General features: G+C 44.7%; 1 pseudogene; it reads right to left on the bottom strand.

Annotated features, from left to right (window-relative positions):
- Positions 1-1,350: 1,350 nt before the first annotated feature.
- On the bottom strand, positions 1,351-10,864 carry LOC135973875 (paired amphipathic helix protein Sin3a-like; annotated as a pseudogene).
- Between the last annotated feature and the right edge of the window lie 1,240 nt (positions 10,865-12,104).

The raw sequence follows: 12,104 nt of genomic DNA on the forward strand, positions 1-12,104 counted from the left end.
CTGCCGGGGAAGGGAAGAGAACTCAGTTCTGAGGGGACAACCAGCTGGCTTGAAATCCCTGGGACAGATTTCAGAAGTGGACTTTGAAAAACAGCAAAGCTGCATTCACAGCTCTCCAGCTGGGACACGGAAGCTGTTCGGGCACAACTGGCAACATTGTTTTGTGCAAGGAAAGGATGCCTCCTTCGCGGAGAGACAGTGCAGTTGGGTCTGTCCTGGCTTACGAAGTCCATGCCAACTTGTCTGAAAACCAAAATCTTCCAATGCTTAAATATCTGCCAGCACTAAACTTCTATGCTTAAAAAATATATATATCCCATTTGTGGATTTCACTAGTGAAATGCATCACACAGCCTACCCGCCTCGCCGTTCTCTCTCTCTCACACACACACACAGACATAGACACAAAGCAGCTCTAATGAAATACTGGTTTGGTACTTAGGATGTTTTCTCCAATACTGAGAGGGAAAATACATAAGCACAATCAACCCCAGCTAGGTAGCTCAGCAACACTTCAGATTATGAAGCCAATAATAAAATGGTCAAATGTCCCCTCTCCACACTGCAAACTGCATGGTGCCTTTCAGAACAGGAACAGGGCCGTGGGTGAGCGAGTGTCTTCCTCAATAAGAACCAAGATGTATTTTTATTTACAAAAGAAAGGAGAGAACAATTTCCACACAAAAGCACTACAACGATAACTCCCTTTGGTAAAAAGTGTAATAAATGTCTCCATAGGTCTGTTTGTTGGTACTAACTCTCAAGCCACCTGGTACTATGGTACACAAGAAGCTGGTACAGTTATACTAGCACATCAAGCATATTTCCTTTAATAAAAAAAGGAAAAAAATTGACAATATGTACATTTATTTACAAAAAAGGAAGGGGAACATGTTAAAATTGTGTTGTTTCTGCTGAGAATCCAGTTGTGATAGGCACCTCTGGTTTCACGACATATCTGAGCATATAACTTTAAATGCGCCACTCTGGTCAGGATGTATGCAACATCCAGTTCTCTTCCCTTGAAGTTCAGGCCATTGAGGAGTTAGTCTCAGAAGTGCTGGTGCATATGAGCTAGCTGCATTTCTCTAGGATCACTCAGTTCTGAAAAGGATCCTTCCCTCCACAGTGCACGCTGAAGTCAGAGGCCTGTTGGCAACAGTTCCAGCTTAGGGTTGTAGAGATCCGTTTTCCTAAACCGAATCCCGCTGGTGACAGGATGTACCAGCTGTGCACTAGTCAACTGGCCACGTTACGGAGATACACAGTGAGGGGAGAAAGGCATCTTCCTCGTTTCCTTGATACACACACACATACACATACCACGTGATCTTCCCTCACTCAGGGACTTTACGGTGTCTTGAATATTGTGCCGTATTTGACACGGTACTTGTTAATGCTCACAAAGTGCAGGGTCTCTGTATCACAGGTAGTGGTACAGGGCACCAAACCCTCCAACCCTTCTCCCATTAGCCACTTGTTTGTCTCAGCTGCCATTTCACGGGTCACATGCTCCTTGGTCCATTTGTCCACCCAGGCTTGGAATCGCTGGTGCAGCCGCTTGCTCACTCTTTCATGGGACTACAGAAACGGGAGAGACAAAAGATCACGAAACACTTAAAAAGCGAAAACAAATCCACTTCCCTAGACCAACAGATTTGGCATGTTTAGCTCTGGTGGGGAACTGGCAATACAAACACTGACCCTTGCCGACTGATCAAGGGAAAGCATCAGTAAATTGGAGGCAGTGTATGAACAAGCAGGCACAGCCATCCTTATTCCCAACTGGAAATCCCCCAAAGCCTCGTGTTAATGAAAATTAAGTCCGTGAAATCAAGTGCTCAGAAGTCATCAAAGTCAAAAATCATCAAATGTTTGTTGAACTCTGAACCAGAATGTTAACTCTGCCACAGTGTATATCCTGTATATTGTATGAAATGGATTCAACACTCTGCTAATGATCAAAACAGGGACACACAAAACATACATGTGCACCAGAGCAGAATTAAACACCCAACAGAAGTAATTTCCAGAAGTTCCTGACTTGACTGCTTGATTAGAACCCTAACGCTGCAATAATGCTAAGCTTCTCATATCTTTTCCCTGATTAATGGCAGTGTCAGGTGATGCAAGACTGTGTTCAGCCTTCAATGCAGGGGTTTATACAAAACAATACAGAAACAGTCTCACGTGCGTGCAAGAATTCCAGCTGGAATAGAAGAGGGGAGTGCTGAGATGGATATATTTGAAATTTCAAACCAAAAAGGAATCTGAGTTATGAGTAATTTAAGAAAGAGTTAGTTAAGTTTAACACTGACTTAATTACAGTAGTCAGTCCCAGTAACTACTACACATATTCCCATAGCTGTGCTATTCTGTTAGAACCTGAACTTCTGAGTCCTGGGAAAATATGCATTGTGACATTTCCAGGGTGGACTGATTTAAATCAGCATTTGTATTTCAGCTGTTTTCTAAAGAAAGATGCACTCATTAGTTGATATACCCATTAAAACACCTTGACTTACAACTAAATAGACACTTTACAGTAGATTTGGTACATCTGTTTGCTACCTAGAAGTGTACACCATAACTATATTTTCAGATTCTTATTAACCAAACACTTTTAGTATGTTAGAAAATGGTGGTTTTGTTTTTTGTTTTTCAAGAGAGGGTCATGGATTCAGCATATTTATTTCTCTTATTATAATCTTCTAAGTTTAGGCCTCAACATATTTTGTATTAAATTCTGATTTCATTTTAAACTGGCTCATTTTTAAAAAAGAAAAACTTACAAGTAACAAAAAATTTTAAAAAGGAATTTTATTTAATTTTTAAAAAAGTCTTCCAATTTTTATCCACCTTGGACCTTTCTGTAATTATGACATCACTGCGGCTATCCTAGTCCCACACCCAGCACTTTCAAGCAGCTGGTATATTCGTTTGCAGTGCTCCGCTGCCCGGGAGCAACCCTAGACTCCCACTCTCCGTGACTGCAGGGTCGAGGCACAGCTCCTTGATGAGATGAGCTTGGAGGGCTATGTCAGAACACGGGTCAGTTTTTCAGCATTTCAGTTCTTTGCTATCCCCTTTTTTAGGCCCACCCTAACAAGGGGGATTAGCAACCAATGTGAGGTGCCCCTAGGCAAGAAACCTACGAGTAAAAGGATGCTAAGAGCTGTCTACTCTAACAGGAGAGTTTGGGAAATGGAGGGGGAGGAAAGGAAGGGTTACATCTCAGGAACATTCAGAGGAAGTTTACAGCGTCCAGTGGACTAAACTATGTCGTGTCCAGTCCTCAAAGCAATATGAAGACTACTAAATGTTACAGGAGAACAACCCCTCCCCCCCCACCCTGGACACTTTATCTGACTCTCCCCAGATGCCCTTTGGGAGCAAGAGGTTCAGGGAAACACCAGCTGCTCATCCCATTCCTTTCACTCAACTCCTACCTGCTGAGCACGCAGCAGAGCAGTCCTTCTGTACATGTAATCCTCCAATTTGATAATGTACACCAGGGGTCGGAAATCTCTGGCACGCGGCTTGCCAGGGTAAGCACCCTGGCGGCCGGGCCAGTTTGTTTACCTGCTGCGTCGGCAGATTCGGCCGATCGCGGCTCCCACTGGCCGTGGTTCGCCGTCCCAGGCCAATGGGGGCTGTGGGAAGTGGCACGGGCCAAGGCATGTGCTGGCCGCGGCTTCCCGCCGCCCCCATTGGCCTGGAGCGGCGAACCGCGGCCAGCGGGAGCCGCGATCGGCCAAACCTGCCGACGCAGCAGGTAAACAAACTGGCCCGGCCCCAGGGTGCTTACCCTGGCGAGCCGTGTGCCAGAGGTTGCCGACCCCTGATGTGCACCATCTTATAGGAGTTCAGTTTGAATTTACACTCCAGCTTGTCCAAGCTCTCCACATTCTCCATGGACTTCTTATTGTTTCCCTCCTTCCCTTTCTTCTCCTGCTGCTCCCGACCACGCTGACACTTACGGATCCGCCTCAGGTTCCTGTAAACCAGAGAATCCCTGCTGGGATTAGTGCTCATCCTCTGTCCACTAGGCTGGGCATATCTGGTGGCTCCAGGCCAGCCCTTCGGAACCCAAAGTATTGCTCAGAGTGGAATGGTCACAAATTAAAGTCGGTTAGGCTCATGTGTCTACCATAAGCCAACCCACTGATCTCAGCTGTTTACAGAGAGTGAGGGCCTTTCAAAGCTGTTTTGCAACCAACTTCCTGCTAGCGAAAAGCACTGACTCAGCACCTTCTGCACTCAGCTAGAGGATATTGTAAGCAAAGGCAGGATTGCCAAAAAAAAAACGGGGCTGGTGACTCCCCAAACCCTGACCTCTCTGCAGCCTGTGGACTATGCTCTCTCTCAGTCACTGGAGAGCAGGAGCCCAGGGTGGGCTCTTGGAATAAACAGCAGCACTGTGTCTCTATATGCTACTCCCAGGTTAATGTCTTCTAAAGTGGCAGAGTACTAAAAACAAACAAGAGACTGCAATAGCCAACACTGTGAAGGAGTAAGATTTTCTCCCTCTGCTGACATGGGTACTTGTGGTCTGTGTGTCACTTTTCACAGCCACAGCTTGTTCACTCACCTTGGCAGGAAAACCGGCCTCTGGGCCAGGTGTTCCCGAAGTTCGGGAGAGGTAGAATCAGAGTTGACGTACTGCTCTACGTAGTCTGACCAACGCTGAAATTGGGCACAGAACACAAGGGGTTAACCAACATCTGCCAAATCAAACAATTCAAACCCAACTCTGAAGGGGTTTGGTTGGAAGTGGATGAAAGAAAAGCAACCTTTGGAGACTCCATATATTTCACACAGGTCCCACTCACTCTCCCCCCATGGATGGATATACCTAGATCATAGAACTGGAAGGGACCCTGAAAGGTCATTGAGTCCAGCCCCCTGCCTTCACTAGCAGGACCAAGTACTGATTGTTGCCCCAGACCCTTAAGTGGCCCCCTCAAGGATTGAACTCACAACCCTGGGTTTAGCAGGCCAATGCTCAAACCACTGAGCTATCCCTCCCCCTATATGCACCTGCACTTTCTGGTTTTTGAAATTCTTAATAAGAGATGCCAACAAGGCTTGTTCAACCCAATTCACTGAGTGCACTGTGTCACAGAATGAATGTGTCCTGTAGGACGAGAAGCAGGTCATAAACTATAGCATCTGAAACACTGACAGCTCTGCCATCTTCATCCAGTTATACCCCCATTTAAACTTTACATGCTTAATAGCTGCAGCTGAACTCCAAGGACAATCGGCTCTTACCTCTGCCTCTACGGAGTCATCCTCTTCGGTGTCCAGCAGCTCGATGGTTAATTGGACCTGGCCTCTGCTCTGAATGAACATCAGCTACAAAGCAGAATGCGGAAGGAGACTTAGTAACCAATTATTCAGAAAAATAAATCCAATAAACTTTATGCAACTCTCCAGCATAATACTGTGCCTTCCACTCTGCTGGGAACAACGGTAGGATACTAGCCCCAGTTACACAATCTGAACACAGAAGGAGTTTTGACAATGAGTGGAAAGTTCTAGATCACTAAGGAGCTAATCTAACAGAGGGTAAAAGGATAAAGAAATTATTCTACATATATGGGCAGAAGAGAATTCCTGGATAGAGAACCATGACATACTTAAAGAGAGGTGGAAGAAAAAAGCATGAATTGCTGCAGTGAACAGTTGGTATTTTATTAACGATCAGAAAAAATCTCTCTGTTACCCACAGAGTTTGCTCGAAATTGGGATGTTTATAAAGGCAAAGCAAGGAGCTGGACCCCTTTTAGCAGCATGCTGTTTTCTGATCAATTTGTGCAGTTTCAATTCTTTGCTTCCCTGCTTATTTTGAGACTCTCATCGGGAACACACAGACGCCCTATAAATATCAAAGCCATTATCAATGAATTTCACTAGTTCAAGATGGGCCCGGCCACTTCTGATTTCACAGCGACGAGAAGTATGAATTTGATTTGAACTGAGAGTCAGGTTTATTTAACGCAGAGGTGACAAATATTAGTAAGAGACCGTTACAGTCTACAATGGATGAGATGGAGAAAAAGGTGGAAAGCGTCAATGACCCACCCCACGGGAGGGAGGGAGAGACAGAGATTAAAAGCCTAGTGGCAGCAATCACTCAATACAGTATTACTCTGGCTTTGGGACACTGAGAAATACAGGGACAAATCCCAGCTTTCCTTCAGGATACGTATTTTTCCATCTTCCTTGCAAATGTCCCATTTCCGAGGAACTCTTTATAGAAATATTCTTCTGTTTTTCCTGTTCGTTCTACAGTTCCTGTCTGGATGGATGCAAGCCCCGCCAAGGGCTATATTAAGACCGACAGTCACAGAGCAGGTACTCGGCAGCTCCACCAGGCTAGAATGCACAATCAGGTCGCCCTCTCAAGCTCTAGGAGAGCTGCGGAGCACACAGGTGTCCAGAGGTCCTTGGGATATTTGGAGAGTTACGTAAAATGAAAAGCTGAGCCCATTCTCCTTTCTCAGCGAGCCTTCGTACTTCCCCTCCTCTCTCAGCAAGCTCCTCCAGGAGTCCTCCTCCAAGCGTCACTGCAGGCAGATATGGTTTTTACCTTGAAACAGTTCTCGTCTGACATGGGCTGCTCGGCTTTGCGCTGGTACTTGGCCTCCACAAGGGCCCGAGATGACTGTGAGGACAGCAGGCCTCCGGTAGCTCCGTTGCTATTCTCCGACAGGTAAAGCTCTGTCACCTGCATGCAGATCTCATCGCTCACTGTGAGCTGAAGCTGGGAGCAGGAAGGACACAGAGAAGAGGAGTTAGTGAAGTGGTTTTAAATGCCTCTGGACTTGGTGCACTGTATACTGCAGTAGCCCCCTCTCCCCAACCCAAGTCAGTCAGAGGGCTTTGCACTAGTGTGCACTATGGACAACCTGCCTTCTGCAGTCAGGCTGTAGACAAAAGAGAACACTAAGAAAATCTCCAAAATAAACTTCTCCATGTGGCAACAAGCAGAGTTTGACATTAATCAAAACAAGCCAGGCTGAGCCTTCATCATTTGCCTGCACTTCTAGACTTACATGTTTGCATGCAAACACTTATGTCAAAAGCTATAATTGATGAGAAACTATTTTATCTCCCCTGCATACATATACACTGTGGCAGAATTGGTCAGATTTCCAGTTCTTCTCCACTATGCACCACGCAAGTCTCAGAACCAGCTAAAGAATATGTCCATCAATGCAGATTAGAAATGAACATACCCTTCAAAATTCCTGCTTCAAACCTCTGCCTGGTCAAACCACAGCAAAAAAAAAAAATTCTAGCCATCTAAGTTTTAAAACTAAAAAACAATTATTTAGGTTATGAACATAGTAGCCTCTTCTACTGTGAATTACTACTACACCCATTGGAAAACATTGTGTCCTTTAAAATAAATAATGATGCTGGCAAAGTACAGTTACACATACAAAGTAAGTACGGATTAATAACCTTTAAGTGAGCATTATGAAGGAAATGCCTGACAGCTGGCAAAGATTTAGACCATCGAGGTACGCAGGAAGGGCTTGTTAGGCAGTTCTCTTGCCATGGAATCGCTACACCAAATCCAAAGGTTGATTAGTTGGTTGTTTGTGGAGGGGAAATTAAAAATAATTAAATCAAATTCTAAATATTAATTATATTCCCAAATTTAAATAAAGAGCCGGTTGACTGCCGATTTCCTGTCAAAACTGAAATTAAGAACTTGTTTTTAGCCCTGTCTTTATACTCTAATTTGTGCTTAACAATTCTCCATAGAAATTGGATCATCGAGGTAGCCAGCATGTGAGAGTTGACACTTGGGCTTACAGAGTTCAAGTGACAACAAGCAGCTGAAAACCACAAATATACCAGCTTCAAGAGCCAGCCAGCGTGTGTGAAATCCAGAAGCAAGTTGTTATTCAAAAGAAATACAGAACCTTTTCCAAGAGTCCTTACAGTTTTGGTCCTTGTGTTTACAAATGCTTCAGGTTTTCTAAGAGCAAGAGAACACTTCAAATGTGGTCCCACCTGACACTAGGCATCTCTTGGACAGTGGAGGACAGTCTGCACTTGGTAAGGCAACTCCCATCTTTTCATGTGCTGTATATTTATACCTGCTTACTGTATTTTCCACTCCATGCATCTGATGAAGTGGGTTATAGCCCACAAAAGCTTATGCCCAAATAAATGTGTTAGTCTCTAAGGTGCCACAAGGACTCCTCGTTGTTTTTACTGATACAGACTAACACGGCTACCCCTCTGAAAGCTGGGTAGTAATCCTCCACATCAATATCCACTAGAGGAAGAGAAGGTGTAACATGAACTACATTGTAACACCCCTCAAAGGCAGTTCCTACAGGCCCACTATGAGTTCTGGGAGCAAAAGGGCCACATGTTGAAGGTCTCAGACAAATTGATGAATTACCAGAATGGTCAATAAAATGAGGAACAACGTTGTAAGACTTTAAATGAGAGCTTTTCAAATTAATGCCAGGTCTGTAACCCGTCAGAGGCCTCACGGAGGAGGGCAGAGGTGGTAAAATTCTCAGAACTAAAGAGAACTAAAGAGGTTCTTGCTACCAAAACAACATTATGCACACCATTAAAGCAGAGACCTCACCAAAAAGATATGAACGCAGATATGTCCTAAGGCTCTTATGAAATATACACATTGCACATTATTATTAACTTGTATTTCACTAGCACCCAGAGGTCCCAAACTATATCTGCGACCCCTCTGTGCTTGCCACCATTCAGACACACAACCAACTAGGCCCCGCCTTGAAGAATGTAAAACAGAGACCAAGGGGGTTGGGGGAAGCAACTTGCCTGAGGTCACATAGTAACTAAGTAGCAGAGCTCGAACTAGAACCCAGGTCTCCTGTTTCTCCAGCACCTTATCCAGAGCAAGCTACACAGACAGTTACCACCTTTCCAAGCTGAATGTGCTAATGTAGCTTCTAAAAGGTTTTGTGGGCTGTAGCAGAAACATAGTAAAAGGGGGAGGAAAATGAAAAAAGCCATTCAGGGTACACCCAGTTTTGAACTAACACTCATCACTGCAGTATAGGCATCAAGGGAAGATGAAAATAAAGTTTTTAAAAATACTGGTTAAGGAACAATGCCAATTTAAAGGGAATTTGAAAAGTTCTCTGTGTTTTCTGTTTGTTTTGAATTGTTATAGGTTCAAACACCTCTGCATCCCTCAAGGCCAACAAAGACTGTCCACACTTCCTCCTTTGCTTCAATCCAAATTAGCTACTTTACTCCGGTTTTAGCTGGCCGGAAACAGGCAGCCATAGGCAGTTTAGTACTGTAGCATTATCACCACTAAGGAAACCAGCCCTTGGAGAATTCTAAATACATATATTTGCTGAGACCACTCAGATTACACGAACATTGTAACAGAAAATGGAAGATCAAGGAGGCTCTTTACTGGTCTACATAGGACTGCCTGGACTTACTTGGGTTTGGCCTGCCCTGCTTTCTTTAGTCGGTAAATCATTTGAACACCAGTTTAAAAGGAGACACGCTTTTTAATACCAGAGCCAAAACTGACTGCTTTGTCAATTGCCAGGGGCTGACTCCTCCTCTGAGATATTTTATAACAAGCTTGGGGCAAGAGAAGATTTTTATCCAACTTGTAAATTCATGAGGTAGAAAAATAGCGCAACCCAAAATTAAGAAATTCAGCTGGCAAGGAGTGTTAAAGCAATACAAAATACCACGCCTCTCCCCCACAGCCTCATGAAGTAGGATGTTCCAAGCCCCAGGGTCAGGTCTAGAGATCTCCTCCTTGATAACATGCTGTGCTACATTCAGTGCCCACCAGCATCCTTATATTTCACATTTTGGAAACTACCAAAATGCAGGTACCGGATTTTACAGAGACAAGACCTAAAGGCAGGTGAGAGGGAGGAACACAGATTCTTCAAGACACCAAGAAACAGATCAAGTACCAGATCCACACACTGGGCTGTCATTCTTGTCTCATTTTATGCCTAGCACTTCCCGCTCCCATTCCCTTTCCCGGTTCTCCTCTTCGATTTGCCGCTCAGCCTGGGTGCAAATCCTCAGCAGCAGCAAGCATAGGATTTGGTGAAGCCGCATGAAGATGTACCAGTTGTTGATGACATAGAAGAGGTTGTACACTTCATCCCCCCTCCGCCCCTTCTCCCCAGTAGCTTCTGGGCCGCTGTGTTGCTGAACAGCAGCTTGGCTTTAGGGAGGCTGCCCCCAACTCCGTTGTGCTTTTTCGCAGCCCCAGTGGCTTCATCCACATCCATTTCCTCCTCCACGTCTGAGAGCTCGCACCACCCAGCAAACAGCATGTCCGGAATGAAGTGGTACATGATCTGCTTGATTTTGTACTTGTCCTCTTTCTGAATTCCTGTCTGCTGTTTCACGTGGTGGATGATAAAGAGAAGCAGCATCCTCCAGGATTTGCCTGTCCTCATAGGCTAGTGACAGGTGTGGGCCTATGGGTACTCCAGCATTATCTTCTGATGCCTGCTCTTGCCTCTGAGGGAGGAAGACAAAATACACAGAGCATGGGTGAGTTTCACATATGCAACTTACCACGTCTTTAAGACCCTTGTACAAAGCACTGCCAGTGAACTGGATTTCCTCTTTCATTACAACCCCAAACCCTATGGGGGAAGGGCCAGAGTTCACATTATCCATCACAACAATCCAAGTTCTGGTGTCAAGGGCCTACACATATTGCATACAGGGCCTTGGTGTCATTCTGTTTGAAGCTGATGCCCTGGTGATCCAGGGATTTCAGGTAATGTTTCTCATTCTGCTCCCTCCAGACCTTGTTGAATCCTCTCTGGGCTTCTCGCCACTCTTCCTCTTTCATCTTTAACCTTAGCAGCAACAAAAAACAAAACAGAAGCTACGAGATGCTAAGATACCACATTGATGGGTGTAGGATAAAAACCTAGACCAGACAAGCTGGAGGCAGTAAGGCTTCTGCTCAGTGCCCATTGCCCACTGAAACAGCAGAAAGTTTCAGAAGGACTTCAAATGAGGTACAACGTGCATAGCAAAATTCTCCAGGAATGGCCATGAATCTTTAGATTGGTTTTGTGGCTATGTTATTTTACAGAAGGTTAAATAGGCCACAAATGCATGGCTATACCCCACTAACCAGGGTGATGATGAGGGCATTCAACAGAACATAAACCAAACTTTCCCCCCCCCCCCCCCCGTATACCTCCTACAGAGTCCCAGGACTGGGTCTGGGTTCATTGTCAATATCCCAGAATTCTGCTTTGTGAGAAGTTACAAATAACAGAAATCTCAACTGTTGTAACCAGCTGCCCCAAAGAGTCCCTGGTATCTGTGACATCCCATAATTTATTTAATACATGGATTTAACCACTTGCCAGACATTTCAGAGCTCTCAAACTTCTCTGATACTTGTTATGGTCCTGTAACTAGATATTCTTTTCACCCCATGCAACACAGGCATACACAAAACTCTGAACCTCTCAGCCAGCTTATACCTAGCCTAGAAGAAAGAAGTCCATTCTGTCACTTCACAAAGAGTGCACTGTAACCAACTTGATCATGTTTAAAGGAAAAACACCACAAGTTGGGAATCAGACATCCCTCGACCTCTCACATCTTGACATAATGGAAAAAACAGCTCTTTCTCTTCACTGAGGATTAAGGAATCACAATTTACATCTAGGCAGCCTACATACTTTTGATAAGACATGGGAACTTTGCAGAGATATAATTGCTGAACATTCCAGGAGTCTAGAAGCACACAGATCCCAGAAGTACCTCTTACTTGTCAGTCCCTTCGCAAACCTATATCCCTCCTCTAATCTAGTTTTCATACCATGTCCATACCCTGATGTCTAAGAGCACCTTCTCATAGTCTTACCCCTCTCCTTTCATCTCTCGTTTCTTTACGTCTAGTTCTCACATTATGCCCTGCCTCAGTAGAGAACCTGCTAGAGACTGCAGATGTCCTCAACATGATGCAACATAAAAGCAAGTCCTTCTGGACATGAGTTCTCTTTCTGCATTTGTATAACGGGGCCCCAATTCTGACGGGGACATTAGGGAGCCACCATAATAAAGATCTG

The sequence above is a fragment of the Chrysemys picta genome, chromosome 10, assembly GCF_011386835.1.
Source record: "Chrysemys picta bellii isolate R12L10 chromosome 10, ASM1138683v2, whole genome shotgun sequence".
NCBI lineage: Eukaryota > Metazoa > Chordata > Testudines > Emydidae > Chrysemys > Chrysemys picta.